Raw genomic sequence first — 22,086 nt, forward strand, 5'->3', positions numbered from 1 at the left:
GATGGGACAAGAGGAAATGGCCTCAAGCCGCACCAGGGGAGGTTTAGATGGAGATGAGGAACAATTCCTTCCCCAGAGGGTGCTCAGACATTGGAACAGGCTGCCCAGGGCAGTGCTGGAGTCACCGTCCCTGCAAGTGTTCACACACCGTGTAGCCGAGGCCCTCAGTGCCATGGGTTAGTGGTGGCCTTGGCACCGCAGCCCGGCGCCGTGCGGAGACCAGCCGGCGGGACACCCCTCCCCCCCCCCGGGGGGCACCTGAGCGCGGCGGCTGCGCGGGGGGCGAGCGGGCGGAGCGGCGGGGCCAGGCCCGGCCCTCACATGCGCGGCGCCGCGGGAGCCATTGGCCGCCGCCGGGCCGCGGGCGGTGCTGTGGGCCGCGGGGCCGGGCCTCGCCGCCGGCAGCCGGTGCTGTCCGTGCGCCGAGCCATGCGGGTGTGCGCTGCAGGGCGCTGCTAGGAGCCGAGCCCGCCCGGCCCGGCCTCCCCCTCCGCTCCCCTCCGCGCCCGCATGGCAGCGCCGCGGCGGTGACCGCCCCGGAGAAGGTCTGCGTCCCTCGGCCGGGCGGCTCTCGGGGTCCCTCAGCCCGCGGGGCCGTCCCTGAGGTGAGGTGAGGCGAGGCGAGGCGAGGCGGGCGCGGGGCCGGCGGGAGGCGGGCGGGGATGGGGCGGCACCGGCACCCCAGCCTCTCCCTCCCGGCGCTTTGCCTTCCTTCTCCCCCTCTTTTCTGCCCTCAGAACGGGCTGGTTCGGCCGCGTTGCTGCCATCACCGGGGTGCCCGGTGGAGCCGCTGGCGGGCCACGGATAGCGGTAGTAGCCGGCCGCGGTGTCTCCGCTTCGGGGTGTCCGGACGCGGAGTGCGGTGTGCTCCGGGGAAACGCGAGCCCCGAGTCCCGCTTCCGAGGCCGGGGGTGTTAAATGCATGTGGGGACCGCCGGCTGTGTGCCTTTTGTATGGGGTCAACTGCTCCGGCGCTGCACCACACGCAGATTGGAGGGGCCTAAAGCGGTCCATAAAACACATCTTCATGAGGAAAACAGCCGTTGTCACAGAGAATCATGTGTGGTTTAGCGAGGCACGGCTCCTCCCTTCCCTCTGCTCCCCAGGACGTGGCAACCCCGGTTCCTGCTCCTCGAGGATCCCTGAGCTTGGCACAGCAGCTCTTCTGTCTTGCAACCTCCATTTCCCCCGTTACAAGTGCTGCCACTGCTGTTAAACACGAATTGAGGCGCAGAAAGCTCGTGTCTTGCCCAGCATCCTTTAGGGAAGCTGGTCTGTGGTCGGTGGGGGGGATGCAGGCTGTGCATTCGCAGCACGCCAGCAGCCCGTGGCAGGTTCTCCTTTGGGCGCTCCCAATGTGTAAGAGCCATGAGGTAGGTTACTCAGACTTGAAAATGGAGGACGGTAGTGGTAACCAGCCTGTTGTTTGGTGGAATAAGTCTCAGCGGTGCTTCCTGTAATGGTGGTGCTGAAAGTGATGTCTTACTTGGCTTAGCTGCTGGGGTGGAGAGCAAAACATCTTCGGTGCTGGCTTTGGGGTACGTGCTGCTCATAAGCGTTGTCAGTTACAGCTTTAAAAAAGAGAGATAGTGTAGGGAAGTATTTGGTGGTGTTCTTTTTCAGCGTGATCTCTGTCAGCCGTGATGGGAAAGGATCATCTTTTCTGCCTCTAAAAATGGAGGTGGGGAATAGCCATGCCCCCTTGTCTGGGGGAGAGGGCTTTAGGATGTGAGAAATTTGCAGGAACAGCACAGAGATATCAATCCCACGGCTCCGAGCTATCAGAAAAGCACTCTTATCCCAGATGGGGTAGCAAAGTCCCTTTCTCTGAGTCTTTTTTTCCTTCCTTTCATTTTTTTTTTCCCCTCCCCTTTTCGTGGTGGCAGAAGAAACCCCCTATCTACCAACTTAGGGTAAAGATTGGTAGTATAGAAGGTTAGTGTTACGTTATTTGCTCTTGATTGCCATCTTAAATTAATTCACCAAGCCTTGCTCAGAGGCCAGGATCCTATTCATTCTTTGTGATTCTTAAATCCCCTATAAACCCTTTTATTGTTAGTTGAAACTGATTTATGAGGTCCTGATCTGGGAATATGCTACTGTGGCTATTTTGTCTGTGGCTCTACACCATTTTCTCCTGTGTTTCCGAGCAAGCATTACCTTCATAGTAAACTCATCTGGTGCTTTGCCTGTGTCTTGCTTAGTGTGAAAAACACTTGTCTGTTGTGTCTGCTGTATCTGTTTTCTCGCACGTAATAAGCAAGGAATATTTAAATAGATACTGTTATTTGCAATCAAGATCACTTTGATAAAGATCCAAAGTTTACATGAGGTAATGTGGGGAAGGGAGCAGCATTAAGCAGTAATACTGTAAGCTGCAGATATGCACAGTAGATATCCATACCAGTCCTGACATCCTTGGGGGGACGATAATCTGTCCAGCGTGTTCAGACCTGGAGGAGGAATTCTAAAGCAGCAGCACCAGCAATGGAGAAAGTCTGCACGCTGCCATCGCAGGAAGGTAATTATTAATGGGAACAAACCTCTGTAATAACAATGCAAAGAGAGTGAAAGCACTTGGATGCTTGCTGTGGGAAGATTATCTAGTGTACGTTGCACTAACACATAGCTGCACACCTGAAATAGAGTTCTTATATTCCAGTTCTTTCTTAGTCCTGTGTTCCTGTCACCTCTGACAAGCCTCTTGTCAGCAGCAGTGGGTAGGTGGTGGTATGGAGATTCCACAGCGTCCTGTATATGGACAGTTTTCTTGACTGTGTGTCTGGAGAGTGAGAGAAAAGCTAATGCTGTTGGTGATATGCTTGCAGTAGGTCCTGCCAGCGACAGGAGGCTAAGAAAGTAAAGGGTATGTACATCCCTGTGGTCAAAAGCGCTTGTGGCAATGTGTGTTGTGGCTTGGTGCAGTTTTGTGCTGAAATTTCCCATCTTGAAGTTAGCTCTTTTAATTTCTCCAGGTCTTCCTGTTCCTTCTGTGTATGAAGGTGCCATTCAGAGTCTGTTGCAGCCCATGTAGTAAGTGGATTTTGAATCGGGTCCTGTACCCCTGGCTGAGTTTCTTCCCCTCCTTGTGTTTTCTGATGGCACTGGCTGCTGTGTCAGTTCTTCTTTTTGCTGCTTGGGATGTCTTGCAGGCACAATGCTGACTCAGTGCCTCAGCCCAGCGTCTCCCTTTGTCCCTTTGCTTTCTCCTGCACCGCTAGGAGTCAGAGGGAAGTTTTGATGCATGGACACTGTGATCACTGAGGATGAATCAGTGTCCTGAGGCTTAAAGCATTTAATCAGTGTGAGGCTGGTGGTGGCTGTTTTACTGAGGAGTAGTTTGAGCCACAAATGTCGTGCAGGGAACCCAGTAAACTGGTTTCTCAACTGGACGCAAACAAAAGGGAGTTCCAGAGTTAGTATTTTACCAAATAATGAGCTCGGAAGGTTTTTCATTTGTTTTCAAAAAAAACCAATCTCTCTCTTCCAGTTAATTCATAAACTGGTGTAGATCCCTAAATATTCACAAGACACAACTAGCAGTATTTACATGATACTCAAATGTTACTCTATAAAGAGGAAAAAACACAACACGTTGTTTCAGTTCCTGCTGTTTAGATTTCTCCATTTCTTGCTAGCATTGAAATGAGACTACACAGTTGGTTTTGGTTGTTTTGGTTTGGGGTTTTTTTCTCCTTTCTTACTATTTTATTTATTCATTTCTTGTCTCTTGGTGCTGGGAAGATTATATCCTAGAAAAAAATCCCAAACCAACAAAACCAAATAAACCCCCCAAAAGCTATTAAGAAAAATGGAAATAGTTTCCCCTAGAAACCTTATACTGTAAGACTTGTGTCTGTTCTTTTGCATAACTGACATTTTAAATGCTTTTTTATAACAAGCAGTGAAAAGTGTGTGGACTTCACCATGCAAAGGCTTGTGCACATGACTAATTTTCCTCACATGTATAGTCTCATGAGTACGCACGCATGCATAAGGCTCTCTGGTGTCACGGTAAAGATGTTCAGTCTTGAAAGGGTTTATTCTTGGCTGTGATGTTGAGGTGCTGTGGATCTAACCGTGTAAGTATTTGCCAGACAAGGACTGAAATACGGAGAAGGATGTTCGTGAAATGCAGTTTTCTAGCAGCCACCAGCATTTTATTTGTTAAAGTGTGTAAATATAATCTGTATAAGCGTGTAAAATGAGTGTTTCAGAGCTGTTCTGTACCTCTTACCTTGAGAACACTTTGAGCTACATTTTTTCCCCAAAGTTTGGCTTGCTTGTGTTGGGGATGGGTTTGGCTCGAAATCTCTTGGTCTAAGCAAATTGAGTGCAATTTTCTTTTAACCATGTAACAAAGAATAGGTACTGGTTGCTTGCCAAACAGTTTTTCCCCTCGGAGATTCCAAACAAATTTAGGAAAGAACAAAGCCGGTATTTCTAGCGTTTAACTTCTTGAGAATCGTCTTGGGTTTTGGCATGTTAAAAAGGAAAGTGCATCACAAGTCAAGTTGGCACTTTCTAATACCATCAGTAATACTAATTTCCACATCATCAATTTTAACTGACACTGCTTCAATCTTTCTCTCAGCACAGATATCTGTAATTAAAGGAATTGAAGCTCTCTTCACTTACTTCTGTATTCTCTTCAGCTCTGTTCTTCCAGTCTTGCAAGAACAGGTTCCTGTTCCCTGTCAGGAAATGGATAGGAAGAGAAGCTCAAAGCCCTTCATGTGGCAGCTGTCAGAGTGTTCAGGGAGATATCCTTGGGAGGAGGAAGTTTGTGTTCTTGGGATCAAGCCAGCAAAGTGCCACTTTTGCCCAACACTTGAAGGCAAGCAGCGGTGTGGGAAGAGAGTGTGGCTGCACCAAGGACCTGTTTGTTGGCACTGTTTTAGAAGAAATACCTTCCCTTCTTCCTCCCCCTCAAGTATAAATCAGGATATGAAAACACGCTGTTCATGTAGTCTCAAAAATGTTGCTACCTATAATTTCCCTTCTTTCCACTTGAGCTCTTTCCTCAGAAATGACTTGTTCTAAGACTGAAGGAGTTGTGATACTCAAGACTTCAGGAATAGTCATGGTGTAAAATACAGCCACCCTTAGGGGAGGAGCAAAGTTATCTGTTGCTCAGATTTCTTGTTTCAGAGACCATTTCCTTGGTGAAGGTAACTGGTTAAGAAGCAGACAAAATAACCAGGCCGAAAGCATGTGACAGCCAGCAGTGGGTGAGAATAGCAATTGCCTTCATTCACCATGGTCCTGCATTCTGTATTGTGTGATCAATAGAAAACAAATTGCCTGGTTCGTGTGATGAGAGTCACAGGATATGTGCTACTTGTTAAGAGTTTTGAAATCCCTCTCTCTTCGTTAGCTCAGTATTTGTCTGTCTGAGTCCCATCTCCTGATGATTTCCACTGTATGTCGAGACCATGTGTGGGGCTGCCTAAATACAGGTGTCTATTGCTCTTCCAGATGGCTTATTAATGACACTTACATGGAGCTGGTAAATATGACAAGACCTACAGCAACAGGACCCCTTCCCTAGATTCATTATGTAAAGATATGCCACAGGAACAAAAAAAACCCAAACACAAAGGCTTTTTATAGCCCTTGCAGTGAAGCAGTGAGGCAGGCTCCTACCCACCTCCATGCAGCCCAGTGGCTTCAAATCCACAGCCAAGGTGCAGGGTTGGGTTTTGTTGTTTGTCTGGGTTTCTTTCTCCCTTGGACTTCATTCTTTAAAGTCACGACTGAGATAAGTTTCTCTATAAAAGGTGTTCCTGATTGCCCTTGGGTTCTGCAGAAGCCAGGGCTGCTGCACCTCTAGTGTTTTCAAGTCTAGCCAGTGCCACAGATACCAGCATGCTCACTAAAAGCAGCACTGTTTTTTTGGGTGGACTTTGTTTGAAGCACTTTACTCTTGCTGCAGTGATTTTCCAATTTGGGCTTATAGCTTTTAAGGACAAAACAAGTGCATAGGATGTGACATGAAGTCTGAATATCTGCGTGTTCTTTGGCTATTTCAGGGTATGAAGGAGACAAAACTCATGCACTTTCAGCTGGTGTGAGAACTCGCACAAAGAGCTACCCTGGTGCAGGCTTGCTGAAGCTGTGTGTGCTAGAGATGGAGGCAGTTCCATAACCTTGCAGTACTTTAAGGTCAAAAGAAAAGCTGATAACCCTGGGGAGATCTTTCATATACCTTTGATGAGTGCACGTGCAAAGTTGATTTTGTCCTATTTTGTCAACAGAAAACATAGTCTGTTGCCTGTCTCAAATACTCTGATTGAAAACCCACGCTTATACAGTGCTGATTTGCTAATGATTGAAAATAACCTTTCAGTGCAAAGGCTTCCTCTGTGAATATGAATATTTTATAAGAGGTATTATGCAATAGGTATTTTGTCGCCTTTGCAGCCCTGCACAGAGGAACACAGAGTTAAGCTGAAATCATTTGGATTGTTCAGTATAACTTTGTCCACTAAACCAATGAAAATGTCAGTGGATGATTAAAAAGTGTCTATCTTGCATATTTGTACATAGTGTTTTGTGTACAGATCATGGAGGGGAAGGGTGGGAATTGGTTTGGTCTGACAGTCTGTGCATTGAAACTTGTGGTGAGAAGTATGAAAGGCAGTGCACTAGCTTGCTTTGTTGTTTAAGCACAACTATGGTTACAAACACTTTCCACATGCATTAGCAATTGCCTTCATCAGAGATGCACAGAGGAACCAGACTTCACGCTTAATCTGACTGGTGCTTAAAAATACAAACTGAGAAGTCTACATACAGGGTTCCTCTCAATGGCTGCCATCCAGAAACTTTCATGGACTTGCTTTCTGTCTAATTGAATTAAGAAGTAAAGCCTAAACTACCTAGCTTAGGAGAGGAACTGACAAAAGGGAAATGAAACTTTTCATGCACTTGATTCTTTTGAAGTCATGTTTGCTGTTTCATAACCCATACTAATTTCTTTGCTGTTTTTCCCTCATTGGCATTGTTAGCAGGGAGAGAGGGAAGACTGGCTTGATGATTTCGCTCCAATCCTTTCTTATCGCTCTGACAACAAATCTCTTGGCTCATGAAACAAGGAAGTGGAGGAATGCAGATACACAAATGCTCGTGTGTGCTGCAGAAATTGAGCTGGGTCACTGCTAGTGCCCCTGTGGAAAGTGGGTAGGAAAGAGTCTAACAGGAGAATAATGGGAGAAGAGTAGACTGAGAATGAGACAGAATTGTACTAATAATAAATCAGGAAAATGAATGATGCAGTGGTTTGGACAAGACTATTTCAAGTGGTTGAAATTTGTGGTTACACTTTGTTTATTTATTGTGTAATTCGATTTAGGATGTACCTAGATTGAAAGGTGAATTTAAGACTGTCCTTGTTAACGTCAGTCAGAGTAATCAGAGCAGACTTTAAAGAAAGAAACTGCTGGGGCCAGAGTTATAGAGAACAAAAACAGTAAAACACGTAGAAAAGCCAGAAGATAAAAGCATGAGAGGCATGCAACAATGCAAAAGAAGAGAGTAACAGTGTGGCAGAGGAAAGGAGGTTAAAAAATTGAGATAAGTATGAGTAAATATAATAGAAAATCTTAAAGCATGAAGTTGTACATACTGTTCTGCATGTGGAAAGTGTGTGAATTCTCTTTGTTTGACATCTCCAGAAGCAGGGCTTTAATGCTCACAGATGAATGGCCAGGTTTGCAGTCAGCTTGAATGCATGTTGCAAATACAGACCCATGTGTGGACTTAAGAATTCATTACAGGCACCTATAAACTTTACAGGGTGAGCTGGTACGAGTGTGGTTTTAGCTGAATGGTTTTGCACCTGCCTAATTTGAGTTGTAAAACCATGGTGTGTCCACGTGTACAGCAGGCTGGTCACAACCAGTGTGCAGCTGGTCAATGCGAGGAGCACAGAGTGCTCCTCCTCTGCTGTCTCTTGTGAATGAAGAGGGGATGGTGGCCTTCCATGCTCTGATAGCTGCTGATTTCTGTCACCTCATCCATGTTAAGTGTGATTATTTACCTGCTTGCTGTCTGAACTTGTAAGATCTTACATTTCTGGCTTGCTATCTGCTAAAGAGTGTAATACCAGAGCTACCAGCAGCAGCCCCCTCTCTTATTGCTTGTGGATCAAACGACAGGTTACCTATAGCACCGGGAAATTCTGCCTGCTTGCCCAGCAAGGTTTGATTCGTTTATGTCTTGGTTAGATTCTTGACATCTGCCACAGAAGAGAGGAAGTGAGGAGAAGCTTGCACATAGCCCATGGAGAGGGGAAGAGGAGGTGGCCACAAAGGGAAGGAAAGAATTACAGGGAGCTGCTGAAATAAAGGGGGTGTTGGGTGGCATGCGAAAAGCTGCAGTGAGGCTCTAGCATGGACAATGAACTCTGCAGGGAGCAGCAGTGGGATCCTGTGAGCTCCCTTGGAGTAGGAGCAATGCCTAAGGTGCTTTCCAAAGGGAGTGTGGTTTCAAGACCAGCTGGAGCAGATTTGAGCTCACACTACTGTTGAAAGGGGAAGTCCTGCCTCCTGCCCACCCGCCTGTGCCTTGGTCAGGCAGGAGGCTTCTTCCAGGCACACACCAGGGGACAGAGTGGGAATGTTAAGCAGCAGGGTGGCCACAAATCAGCCTGAGCTGATTGTGAAACCTCACTCAGATAGCAGCAAAATCTGGTGTTTATCTGGTTATGTTACATGCTACTCCTGACAATGCTTCTGCAGTAGGTTTCTGGGCTGGTTTGGGGTTTTTCTTCTCTCTTGATGGCATGACATTTTTCCTGTGTGGTGGTTTGTTGTTGTTATGCAGCAACAAGGGAGGAAGATGGCATTTAACCAAAGTGATTGTCAGAAGTCTGCTGTTGGCTGGGTGCTTGGAGATACGTGTAGAACGGAGTCGTGCTGAAATTAAACCTCTAATGACTGGAACTGCTTCATTTATTTTATTCCCTAAAGTTTTTTTCCAAGATCTCCACTTCTTCCTCAAAATACTGTGATTTCCCTCCCCTGCTCTTTACAGAATTCATAATTTGCTCTGTTAGTGCATCATCTTATTTCTTTCACTCTGTGGCCAGTGATTGTTTCCCTGTTAAATTCAACCTCAGTTAAGCACGACAGAAATAGGGTTTTCCTTAGTGGAAAAGATGTTTGATCAAGTGACTGTACGAATGGAGGTGGCCACATGTAGGCTTCAGTATATAGGATGTGGCATTTGGAGGTTGAACATTTTATGTGCCAAGTGCCTGGCTGTGGTTCAGATCAAACTGGCACTGGGTGATGCCAACACCCCAGTGTAAATGGGGTGTAAATCTTTCCCTGTGCTGAAGGGGCCTCAAAAATAGAGGATGAAAGGGAATGAGTGCCAGAAGGGACTAGGTTATAAGAGAAGCAGTACATGTGCTCCTTATTTAATCTCCTTTGTACTCACTGTGCCCCATACTGGCTCTTTAACAGTGGCTATGTATTCTTGTGTCAGAGCAGATGTTTCTGAAGTTGTTGCTTTGTCTTAATAAATTGAGGTTGTCACTTCAAAAATGGGAGGGAGAGCTGAAGGGTGAAGCATAAAGAGAATGCAAATGGGATTGGGAGCATAATCCAGGAACGTTTCAGTGGCAAGAGCTGTGGGGAAGACTCCTTCACTGGCCTTGGCTCTGCCCAAGCATCTACTTCTGCACTGTTATGGTTTATGTGAGATTTTCTGCTTTAGGTAGGGTGTTTTTTTGTTTGTGGGTTGGTTTGGGTTGTTTTTTAACCACTATCTGATGAGTGTGCTTTGTTTCCCTCCATCTCTCCTCCAGGTATGAGCCAACTCTTGTGCTCAGTCTGTTCTGGGCAGGGGAGGGTGGTGGTGATGAACCTCCTCAGTCCTTCAGATTGTGATACAACTCTTGACAACAGGTTCTCCTGTTCTTCCATGCCTTACCAAGTGTGGTGGTGGTGCTGTTTGGCCTCTCCTGACACCTTTTCTTAAATGCTGATGCATTTTCAAGAAGCACAGCCCTCCTACTCTGGAGGTGGGAGCTGCCTTTGCCTTCTGGTTTTAAAAGCTGCTTGTTGCCTTTGGGGTGGCTGCCAAGGAGGGGTTGGAGGGCATGGTGACCTCTGTTTAGGCTCTTCTTACCTGGGTCTGTGACCTCGTGAATAATCATTACAGAAACTACCAAGGTGAATGACCCTGTGGCTATTGAGAGTGTTTTCTGTCAGGATCTGGAACATCCAAAGGTCTCTTTGAAACCTGCGTGCAATAGACCTTATGTAAAGTATCTAGGCAGAACTTTTTCCCCTCCTTGTGTATTTAAAAGACAACAGTCTCTGAAAACTACGGTTCTTGGTGATACATGCTGCAAAAAGGATTTAGTTCTCTTGAATACTTGACCACCCCAACCCCTTTGAAGGAGGGAATTCTTTAAGATACATGTTTTATTTGTGTATTTGGCAGTGTCTTCCCTATGTTCTTTTTAGCAGTAGACACCCAGGATGATAAACCTGGAACAGCAGGTTCCTGCTGACCTTTAAAGTGCTCTCAGTGGAAAGCACGACACAGGGCTTGTTCCTGTGGGCTTCTGAGTGCCAGCAGGGGCCAGCCCCGAAAAGGCCTTGGAAAATAAACTAAGAGGGAAGCCTCTCTGTGTGTGTTGGAGGGGTCGGTTTGCCTTTTATTGTGCAATGCTTTGGGAGCAGCTCAGGTGGGTGCTTGGCCCTGGGCACAGACCCTTATGGCAGAGCAGCTCCCTGCGAGTGTGAAGGCAATGTGCTGGGGGCTGAAGCAGGGGATGCAGCCCATTGTCCCTGCTTTGAGCCCTGGCTGCGGAGCATCCCCACACTGGCAGCAGCGTGCAGTGGTCAGTGGTGCTGGGAAGGGCTTGGGGGACAGCCAGGGCAGGAGAGGCACAGGAAGGGCAGCGAGGCAGTGCTGGCCAGCCTGCTGCGCACACAAGAGTTGTGTGGAGTCATGCCTGTTGCTGGGGGACTCATTTCAGCTATGAAGCAGCATTGGTCTACGTAGCGGCTTTCTGGGTGTTTGTTGATTGGAGGCAATTACTGTGGAATACTTGATCTATAAGGAGGCATACTTAATAAGCAGCAAACTAAAATAAATACTCGTGAATTACCTGCTGGAGTCTGGCTGTTCGTTTTGCTGAGTGGTTGCTTTGCATCTGTGAGCTCTGCTCTGCCCTGGAGCCTCTGAGTCACTGGAGGTGAAGGCAGCCACGCTGTGGTCTTGGCTAGTGGAAGTGTTGGGCTAAAGGAGGAGGGGGAAGAATCCCAGTTCTTCCCCATTTTGTCCATCCTGGGGTTAGAGGTGTTTTCCAGAGGTTTTCCGGGCAGCTTATTGAGTCGAGGTGGGCTGCTTGCCTGGCATACTGCTGTAATGCAGCAATTCAAGTGTCATCGAAGTGGTTATGTGGAGCATACACAATGTGCAGCTACCACGTCATTGGGATCTGGTCTAGCTTTTATGGTGATGTAGGGGAGCAGTGGTGTAGAAATAGCAGTGCCCTTGCTTAAGTTTGGATGAGCCAGTATATTTGAGAAAATATGTGGGAAATGGCAAATTGCTAGTTGGAGGAATCTCTGCTGTTCAAGAACAGGGCAGTTCATTTAGAGTGTTTCTGAAACTGCTAAAATCAGGGTGTGCTCAGCCTTCCCCAGAGATCAGTGGCAAAAAGAGGACTGACATTCTGCTTCTGTGTTGCAGAGGCATTTCTCTCACTCCCTGCTAGCGTCAACGTTTTATTTGGCTGCTTTGACTCACAGCAGTTTGTTTTTATACAGGAAGAGTCCGTGGTGCTTGTCAAAATGAGAAAGTGACCATCAGCGCCTGGCTTGGTGTTCCAGAGCCTCCTGGAGCCAGCACTCAGCCCAGCTGAAGCCGGAGGAGGAAGGAGGAGAAGCACAGCCTGATCAGGTACTGAGCCAGGAATGGGGATTGTCTGATGCCGAGTTGATGTGAAGCTGTGAATTAGTTATAAAACCAGAGTTCTGTTCCTTAAAAAGTCTTGCTAACATGTGTGATAGGATGGTGGGCCAGTAATGACAACCCCATCATCTGTGGCCTAGCATCGGTGCATGTTGTGTGGTTGAGTTTCATGACAGATCTGAGGTAAACGTAAATGCAGCTCTGTGTTTTCTAGGGTATTTGATTTACGCATCTAATGTGCAGTACAGCTCAGTCTGTGTTTGCTAATACCTGTATCCAGGCTCCATGTGAGTTGGAAAGAAAGGACGAGGAATACTCTTACCAAATGTTTTAACGTTGAAGAGCAATTTGATGTTTTGAGGAAAGAGTTTTTCCTCAGCTTTATTATTTCTTGTAGCAGGGAGATGTAAGTGCCAGCTTTTGAGGAGCACGCTATTATGTGGCAACCGTAAGAACACAGAAAAGTAACAGACTAATGGGTTTTAAGACAAAACCAGCTGTCAGCTTGGTAGCTGTGTTTTCATTTGCTGAGATTTCCATAACTGTTCCTGGAAACAGGTATTTATTCTTGCACTCACGTCTTTCAGGTTGTCATAGTTAAGAAGACTTAGTTCATCTGGTTGTATGAAGATACTTGGAGAAGTTCAAGGTTTTGATTTATTGTATTCAATTTATTGGGGTTTTTTTCCTTACATAACTGTAGTTTCCAGTTTAAGTGGAACTCCTGCTCCGAGGACCATGAAGACTTCTATGAACCTTTAGAGATTCCTGAAGAACAGGGCTACTACTTATACGTGCTTATATAATGCTTGGGTTGGCGGTGGCCCACAATTCACTTCTAGAGGGAAGCCTTCTTTAAAGATACAGTATTTTTCATTTTGAGTGATGCTTTCTCCCCAGAAGTACCAGCATCTGTCTGAATTTATTAGTCACATTTTTCTGTTGTTTTCTATTTATTCACCCAGCTGGAAACAGTGGGGGTTTGTGTGGATAATCTGTGCTGAAAGTTATTCCTTACGTTCTAGGGGTAATTTCCAGCTCTGCTGGGTTATATCTTTCCTTGTGTGGTTATAAAAGGGAAGTCCTTTTCTAGCTTGCATTGGGAACCCGTCACTTTTATGTCTTTGGAAACAAGAATCTACATTTATTTGATTGAACAACTAGCTTCCTGCTTCCCAGAGAAGAGATAGTGGCTCGTTCACCTGCAAACATCCCTCCTGTGGAGAGTGTTTGTTGGGGAGTTAAAGGAAAGCTAGCAGCTACTAGTAAAATACAGCACAGCAGGATGAAGAGGGATTATTGGAGCATTACTAGGAAATTCATGGCTCTGTGCAAGATCTTATGGACTCTGCAGACAAGCTGACCTAAATTCTGCAGCCAGGCCTTACTGGTTTCTGCATTGATGTAATGTGGCAGGCTAGATAACCTGCAGCAGATCTGTTTTGCTTTGTGGAATGGGACAGAGAAGATTCATATTTGAGTAGAAACACAGACAGGGCAGTCTTTATAACTGTACTGAATCTTTCTTAATCTTCTTTGTTGTTTTCTAGCCCACATTTTGCTACTCTTGTGTACTTTTCATGTAGTCAGGATGAGTCTGCATTATAAGGATGCTCATTCGGAAGAGTGGAGGGGTTGTTTATGCCCAGATAGGGAAATACATGAATGGTTTAACTCAGGCTTTTACAGATGGTTTGTAGTTGTGAGATAGGTTTTAGCAAGGAAATGGTGATACCTATCTTATCAGTAGTGAAACAGTTAACCCAGCTGAAACTTAGTCATCTCTTAGGGGGGGAATAGGATTAGTATCTACTTCATATAAACGGCGTTGCTTGCACTTAGGTTTTCAGGCAGTCTGTTTTGCAAGGTGATACATTACACACAAAACAATGTGCAAAAACTCAAACAGAAAACACTATGCCCACATGTGTCCAAATAAAGTTGGTCAGTCCTACCACTGAATTCTACTGCTGTTGCTTCTTGTAGTAGGATTGTGACTTTGCAGTTTAGTTTCTGCTGGCACAAACCTGGTGTGATGGCAGTTCCTGCTTCCTCCCCTTTGCTGTAGACGTAAGCTAGACTGATGCAATGCTCTCCTTTGCTTTCACCCCTCCTGTGTGCCCAGTTACCCAGTCTCACCACTTCCTCCTGAGGTGCCCCTGTGACTACTGCAGGAGTTTTTCTGCTAGTGCTGCTTAAACTGGGTCCTAGGAAAGAAACATTTTAGGCAGGCAGAAAGATTTAGCAGCCACTTAAAGGGCTTCTGCAGTAAGGTTTCTGCTGGTGTGGTTTGGAAGCAAGAAAAAACACCCATCTTGGCTGATGCAGCTATATCAGCAAAATGCTTAAGTGTGGCTGGGGGCTTTCCCAGGCGAGTGTTCTGGTCTGGTTGCTGTTATGGAGTGAGTGTGTGTGTGTGTGTATATATATGTATACAAAATATTTGTCTGGAAACCTTTTTCGTGGGAGCATAAGCTTTAAGCTCTTTTGATTTGTTTAGAGGAATTTCTGCAGCTGCAGAACCCTGAAGCACCAGGGGAAATAGTGATATCCTCAAACATAGCTGGTTTATTTTAGATCATGTTTCACCCATGTGCCTTTGGTTTGTTTTAAGAACAACTTGTCTGTATAAGCTATTTGCTTATTATATGCACATAATAAGCAGCAGTGGTACACCAGGTATGGCGATGGGGTTGGAGAGCAAGGGCTGGCTCACTCCTGTGTGTTCCAATGCCAGGCACAGTAATTAGAAGTGTATTAATTAACAATAAATTAAAAATTCACTTCAATCCCCCCCCAAACCGTTAAACCAGTTATTCTTTTGCTTGCAATAGTGTTATTTTGCCAAGGCTGCCTCAAGGCAGAAGTAGACTTTTGCTTAGGTGTAGGTGTAGATGGCATTTTGACTACTCTTTTGCAATGAAAAGGGCTTCTGTGTGCCTTGCTCCACTGTTACAATTTTAATGTCAGCTTATCTTCTCTTCCTTCCTGTCCTCCCAGCAGAATTTTCAATGTTAACTTTAGGTACAGAAGCTGGAAATAGCCCTACTTTGGTGTTATTTTTCCCACTGGTTTTGCTCCCATATTTCTTTGCCTAGACGGGAGGCTTGTCCCCAAAAGCCAGTCCCCACAACCACGTGTCCACGAGCATTGTTGCTTCCAGCCAGCTTGTCATCCTGCGAGCCTGACCTCAGCCAAAATGCAGCGGTGCTCTCTTTGAACCATCAGTGGAGTAATGTCGTGTTGCGTGTTTTCATGTGTGTGGACCTGTTTCCTACTGGATGGGTCCCAGATTCAGTAGGCTGCGGTAATCTTAGCTATGTGTTTTGACACAATATGATGTTGTTTTGAAGTATTTACCTGTGCTCAAATCTCGACTGAAATCTCAGAAGGTGCATTTTGGATAGATGGGAAGAGATTCTCAGCGTGTGGTCGCTCCTTCAAGCTTTGTCCATTGCCTTCAGTAGGTGATGCCCTCTTGAATAATATAGCACCATCACAGTGTGCTTGTTCTCTTAGAGCCTGGCTGTGGATGCTGGAGCAGCGGATCAGCATAGTGAGGTTCAGCATCAAAGGGTAAGGTGTGCCCATCTTTGACCATACCTGATGTGGTTTCACAGGGAGGTGAAACACTTCCAGCAATTGAGAAACCACAGAAGGGACTGGACTGGGATGGGGAAAAGTTCGCCATTCCAAAACCTGGTTTTCCTTGTGTAGATGGGCCTAACGTTGTCTTGGAATGCTGTATTTGTACCATAGTATGGAAGTAACATACCATAAGCAGTTGGTGACATTATTGCCTGGTGCCTCAGGCAGTCAAGACAAGGGGGTATGTGTGGAAGAGAGTGAGATTTGCAAGGAAAAAAATGAACAAATAACTCTTTGTTGCCCAATTATTTTAGTGCTGCTGTGGTTTAGCTCAATATTGCGTTACTCTGTCCACAGCTTTTTATGAGCCTCTCCTAGAAAAATTTTGAATTTCAATAAATAATACATTTCTCTAGTTGTATTTATTATTTCAAGTGTTAAGAGTTTGCTTGCAATTATAACATTCCGCTGCCTCCGGTGACTGAATATATAAAATCCTGGCCTTTGTTGCTGAGCAATAAACTCCCAAACTTTCCACTTATCTGACTTTGCATTTCATGACGTAGCTCTTGCTCAGTGTGTTATTGGAAGCTGTGGAAAAGTTTTCTGTGGATAATTAGAATTGAATTGATCAATAAGGCATCAGTCTCATTGCTGTTCCCTTAACTCTTATGTTCTGCAGAATCTGGGCAAAAAATATGTGATTTTTTTTTTTTTTTTTCAGCTCATAAACTGAATCTGCCACGTTTTGAAGTAAAATGGTTTTCCAGGCAGGCTCCAAACCAATTTTTTATGGGCAGTTAAAGTAATTATGTAAGAAACTTAATGATTGTTAACATTACTGATGTTTGAAATGCTGGAGGGGTTGGGGGAATCCATGAAAGAAGATTTTGACTATCATTCCTGTGGCATGGGGGAGATGGGGAGGGATGTGGAAATAGGGATGTTGCATGTGATTTTCTTTAGGTGCAAGAAGCAACGGGCTGTGGTAGAGCCAGACTGTCCCATGCCAAGTTACCACCTTTTGGTTGGTGAGTAATGGCTATTCCTTCCCCACGTCTGTTGACTCACTATTCCCTGGGCAGCAGCTGATTGGTGATAACTTACAGTCAAGATCCACAGCAATGCCAATATTTCCTTTTCCAGCTGAGGGAACAGGATGGGAAGTTGCAGGGAAACTCTGCAGGGTGTGGATGAGTGTTTGGGAAGGCAGAAGTAGGTGGTGGTGAAGCAGAGAGGTATTAGAAGGGACAGCAGTGCGGAGCAAAAAGCATGGTTAATGGGTTGATGTTATGGGAACGTATTGGTCTGCTCCTGGATTGTGCTGTCCTGGTATGTGTATTTAGGCTGAGACAGTCTGGGGTAACTGGCTGTCAGCTTGATAAAATAATCAGGTTGCCAAGAACTCCATCATCTTGTTAAACATCATTTCAGATTTATGGCACATTTGTCCACCTTTAATGTGGCTAATTTAAGATATGCAAACATGCTTTTTAGCACTTGGCCTGTAGTCTCTCTCCCTACAGCTCATGTAAATTGGTTTGGTTTGGTTTTGCATTCCTGCTCTGTCTCAACCAGGCTGCAGTCTGAAGGCAACAACTGAGAAACCCATTCTTTCACTGAAAGGGTATGTCTAGGTCGTAGGGGATGGGAAAATGAGAAGTGGAGCGCTCATCCATAACCACTCACTAAAGCTTATTTCAACAGTCACTTCTGTCTTTGTTAGATGGAGCTGTGCCAAACTGAAAAGCCCCAAACTTGCTTTGCTTTGGCTTTAGCTCGATCTTACATGTAATATCGTAATGAGGGGTAGAGTTACTTCTGTTTTCCTTGTATCCAAGCACATCACTGGTAGAACTTGGGTGGGATTTTTCTGCAGTGTCATTGAGTTTCTTTTGCTTGCGTGGGTTGCTCACATAGCTGTTTTAGTGGGAAGGCAAACACTTGAAATAGGAAAATATGATGAGTCAAAGGCTGTCAAGTATTATGCATATATCCTCTACCTTGCATGCTGAAGCCTTGACCTACTTGAGGCCTCTAGGTACTTCTGTAGTGTAAGTGTTGGCAATGATGAACTGCAGTGTCTGGCAGAGGGATTCAGTGTGCAAGAACAACACCTGAAAACAGGAACTTTTAATCCTTTCACTAAAATGAGCCAGCGTTGAGGTTTCTGTTCTTTTGGGAGGGGTTGGACAGCGTGGCTCTGACCAGCATATGCTGGCATGGTAATCAGTGGCCAGCACTTTGTTTTAATACCTGTCAGCAAAGTGATGTTGATAGAGCTGACTTATTTGACCTATTTTATCCTGTACGTGTGCTGGAGTAACTCTTTTAGTATATGTATTATTTCTCTTTTTGGTTTTGTTTTCAGAAATAGCAAATATAGCAGGAAAAGCCCCACTCACCACTAGCATCTGAAAGCAACAACAAAGAGCAGAAAACCAGAAAGATAGTCTCTAAACAACAACAAAATGGGCTATAATGTGGTCAAGGAGAGAACTGCTTGCAGCCAAGGGCACTTGCTAAGGGGGAGAAGGGTTGTGAAAACCCGACAGAGACCTTTGATTTTTTTTGAATGAGGACAAATATAGTTGTGTTCTCCAAGTAAATGCTGAGTAGTTACTTAGTGTTCCTTATAATATTAAATGCCTGAGTTTCACAGCTTGTCACAAAAGGCCTTGGAGCTTATTCTGGTTAGTCTTATGACAGATGATGGAACTAGGCAGGCTAAAGGGTCATGGCATTTTAGAAAGAGATTCTCTTAAAAATAACTCAATGACCTTTTAGTGTTGGAGGTACCCCCAAGATAAGCTGTTTCTGATTGATCAGAGGCCAGTGAGATGAGTGTTTCTTGCTTATTTAATGCACCAAACATTAGATAGATGTGGATAGGGTTAAAAGGTTCTGTGGATTAACACTGGTTGAAAATGTTTTCTGAAGTTTGAATGGGTTAAACTGTTGTTTCTTGACGCTTTTTTTTGGGCTATCATCTCCCATATTAAAAGTGTATTTAGGGGATGGGCATGTTTTCACTCTGTACAACCAGAGGGCACATGAGGAATGTGCATCTTGTTTTCAGAGCAATCATAGACCAGTCCTCAGGAGCTGACTCACTGCTATTTTGTAAGCAGGGTTTGCCTTCCTTTCATGCGGTTCTGCATTCTTCCGTTCCCTAATCCATGGTAATTTAGATCCCAAGTATGCTGGTGTCAGAAAGCCTGCTTCCTTGAGTAGTATCTTATCCCCATGTGCATGGTGCGTACTCGGCTTGATTTGATACTCGCAAACATCATTTTTGATAGTTTCATTTCTTTCTAGTTGGGTTTTCATTGAATTACGGCACAAAGGCACCTTCCATGCAGCTGTGTAACACGAGCGTTAATAAATGGTTATTTGAGGTATTGTATTTAGTCTGTTACTGTTTTACTGTCTCACTTGTATGGGCTTTTTTTCAGGTTTTTTTTCCTACACAATATTTGAGACTTTCCTGAGTTTCAGATTGAGTTGTTCGCTTTGCATTTTAACTGAGCTTTGCTATTGGAATGCTGTGCTAGGGTGGGACTGGGAAAAATGGCCCGCTGGAAAGAGAGAAGGCCACAGCTCCATAGAACTTGAGCATTCAACTTACTAATACATAGCACACCTTGAGTAATGACACTGTATTCTACAACTGACTGACTTTCAGAATCACTTAAACTTATTCTCGCACCTTAGTAACGTTTTAGTTGTAGCAGGTCAGGTATTTCCCTGTGATTGAGAGTAACTTTTAATTACTTTCTTTTAGTTGGATCCATTTTTACTTAGTGTTTTTCTAACTGGCAGCTTAGGAGGAGGTAAAGTGCCAGAAATCTTCAGCACTGTCGTCGTTCTTATTTTCCAACTAAAAGCTTTGCTGAAAATAACTGTGCACCAATGTGTAAATCAAACTCCTCCGAGAAGCTTACCTGTCATTTCTTTATAGCTTTGCCAGGTTAAAGTTGGAAGGTCTGGTTGTTTTAATTGATGCTTTTGCAACACTCGTGTGGCTGGAAAACTGACAAGAGTCATGTGAATTTCATGTTACTTCTGCGTGATTAAAATCAAGGGCAGCAGCGTGGGCTGCCGCTAGAAATATTCCCATGAAAACCATATGGGAGAGACAACCCAGCAGAGACTCTTTTTTTCCTGTGCTTCCTATTCCAATGTAGGCCTAAGGCTGAACATAGGGAAAAATGGAAACCATTTTCATGGGAAAAGGTGGCGTGATCCCACTTTTCCTGACAGTAGCCAGGAGGTTGTGGAGAGGGGAGAAACAATAGGAAGCTTTTTGTTTCCTAGGTGGAGTTTCACATTTGACACTGGTAAGTGGGAGCCTGATAGGGAGGCATGGAGCTGATAGAAAGGCAGCACTTTCCCTGGGAGCTGCTGGACTTCAGCCTGGGTGTTCCTGCAGGAAACTCCACCCTCTTGTTCTATCTCTGTCTGGTACGTGTTCGAAGCCTTGATGTCGTCCTCTTGTTACTGCTGGCAAAAAGCTGCTCGTGTGGGAGATATGTAAATGTCTGATATGTAATGTTCTGATATAATTTTAGCGCAGGAAAAGAGCAAGCTCTGTACATGGGTATCGCCAACCGAGCTCCAGTCTTGCAGCTTAGATGATTTAATAGAGCTGTTAACTCTGGGAAGAGGTTTACAGGGATGTGGGGTATAGGATCAAGCTTAAAAAGCAAGCCATGCTTCCATAAAACTAAATTCCTTTACAGACAGTAGGAACTGTCTGTATCAGTGTAAAAGAATTTGATTGTTTGATGACATGATTATTGAATGTTTCTGATGATGTGAATTCTCTCATTTGGTTGCAGTGCATACGTCACTAGGAGAATACTGGGGTGGGCTTTACCTTTTGTTTCTCTCAATGTAAAAGTTCTAAACACTGTTTTGCCTTATGTGGGGTTGTTTTTGAGATATTCTTTCAGGTTCAATGAGACATGATCTTCTTGTGGGAGAGAGAAATGAACCTACTAAATCCTTTCTCATATGCAGGCTTAAGTATTGCACTCGGGAGGGTAATGTTCCAGTGGAATTGCAGTCTTCTCATAACAATTTAGACTTTGGTAAAGAAAGTGGATGAGTCATTGCAGGGGGTTGATGGCTGAAAAGATTGATTAATAATTAATTTGAAAACAAGAAGGCCTTTCCTCTGTGTCCCAGCTTTCAGCCATTCAAAAGATCATCAGATTCCCACATGTAGAGTAGCATTTGAGTACTATGGACATGTTTGTTTTGATGTCTTTCCCTGAACTGCAAATGTTGCCTTTTTTTTTTTTTCCCTTCTCTTTGCTTTTGCTTACACATTATTTATAGAGAGATAAATGTCAAATTTGGCTCAAGCGTTTTGATGAGGTTACAGCACTTGGAAAGAGCCAAATGTTCCCATTATTTTGGTGTGGGTGTTAGGGTTAATTACAGTTGCTTTATAACCTTTGTGAGTTGTACTAGTTTGCTAAATGCTTCATGGGTGAAGGTATTCCAGTTTTCCAGTGTTTGTGTGCTTGTGCATGCAGGTTCATTTGCTTTTCCTCAACAGGCATTTGTCAGTCAAGGCCTTTTATTTCTACAGGTCTGTGTTTGAGCTGAGTGTCCAACAGGAAACCCGAGGTCCATCGTGCCTGTTTGCCTTTATGCTGGGATAGTGGTGGAAGTGAAGAATGCTGCAGACTGCAGTGTGACTCTGAAGGGATGACTCAAAACTGGCCCTCTGAATTCAGTTAAATTAGCACAAATGATCTCTGTTTGAGGAGTTTTTCAACTGCAGTAGGCCCAAGACAGGGGATCAATCAAAACCAGCTCATGAAAGGCATGGAAGCTTCAGCAACCTTTTGAAATCCTTTAATATGTAAATGGGTACCCTCTGAGTGCTCTTCTCTGGGGCAGATCTTTGACACAAGGTAGGTCTTGTGGCTCTGATCCTGGAAGAGGTAATCAACTGTTTTGTCTTTTTGTTATTTAAAACCATGCTGTGTGCAGCCCTGTGTATTTTTTTCGGTGCTGAATCTTGACTGTTTAGTGCCTGGTGAATATATGTCATGGCATTTGTTTGCTGACAGCATGCAAAAAGCCACTCTAACCTTTCTTTCTTATTTATTCATAAGCATGAAGGGGGAAAGAAAATGTATAATTTTAACTTGAGCTGTCGTTATCATTCATAATTTAAACCTGAAATGCATCACATTTTCAGCTCGATGGTCATCTTAGTCATTAAATCCTGAATTATGGCTCAGCCATAGCGTTCTGATCAGGCTCCTCTAAAAAGGAGATGGCTGTCAGCTATTTGGCACTGAGCTGTAGCTACAACCTTCTGGTGTTGGTGTTTGTGACACTGTTTTGTCAGATATAGAGGGTGCAGCAGCTGAACCTTGCACTTCTCAAGGCCTGAGTCTGTGAAGAGTTCTCTAACTTTCCCAGATGCAGACAGCGATACACTTTGGCCTGCTTTAACTGTGAGCTTTAATTCACCGTACTCAGAAGTTAAGATTTAGTTGCACTAAAACTGCTGTGTAAGTTCTTTATAACATTTACCAT

At 44.7% G+C, this 22,086-nt stretch overlaps 1 protein-coding gene across 3 annotated transcripts in view; it reads left to right on the forward strand.

The window, feature by feature from the left end:
- Positions 1-320: 320 nt before the first annotated feature.
- The window catches only part of LRRC8D (leucine rich repeat containing 8 VRAC subunit D), a 50,465-nt gene continuing 28,699 nt past the window's right edge, over positions 321-22,086 (forward strand). The window contains exons 1-2 of one of the 3 annotated variants that reach the window (XM_030493789.1): positions 321-605; positions 11,793-11,925. The gene's annotated coding sequence lies outside the window, so the exon portion shown is untranslated. Of the gene's footprint in view, positions 611-11,792; positions 11,926-20,897; positions 21,453-22,086 lie in introns of those variants that run through there. The other 2 variants (XM_030493790.1, XM_030493793.1) reach the window with 2 other exon arrangements.

This window comes from Strigops habroptila, chromosome 8 (genome assembly GCF_004027225.2).
Source record: "Strigops habroptila isolate Jane chromosome 8, bStrHab1.2.pri, whole genome shotgun sequence".
Classification (NCBI taxonomy): Eukaryota; Metazoa; Chordata; class Aves; order Psittaciformes; family Psittacidae; genus Strigops; species Strigops habroptila.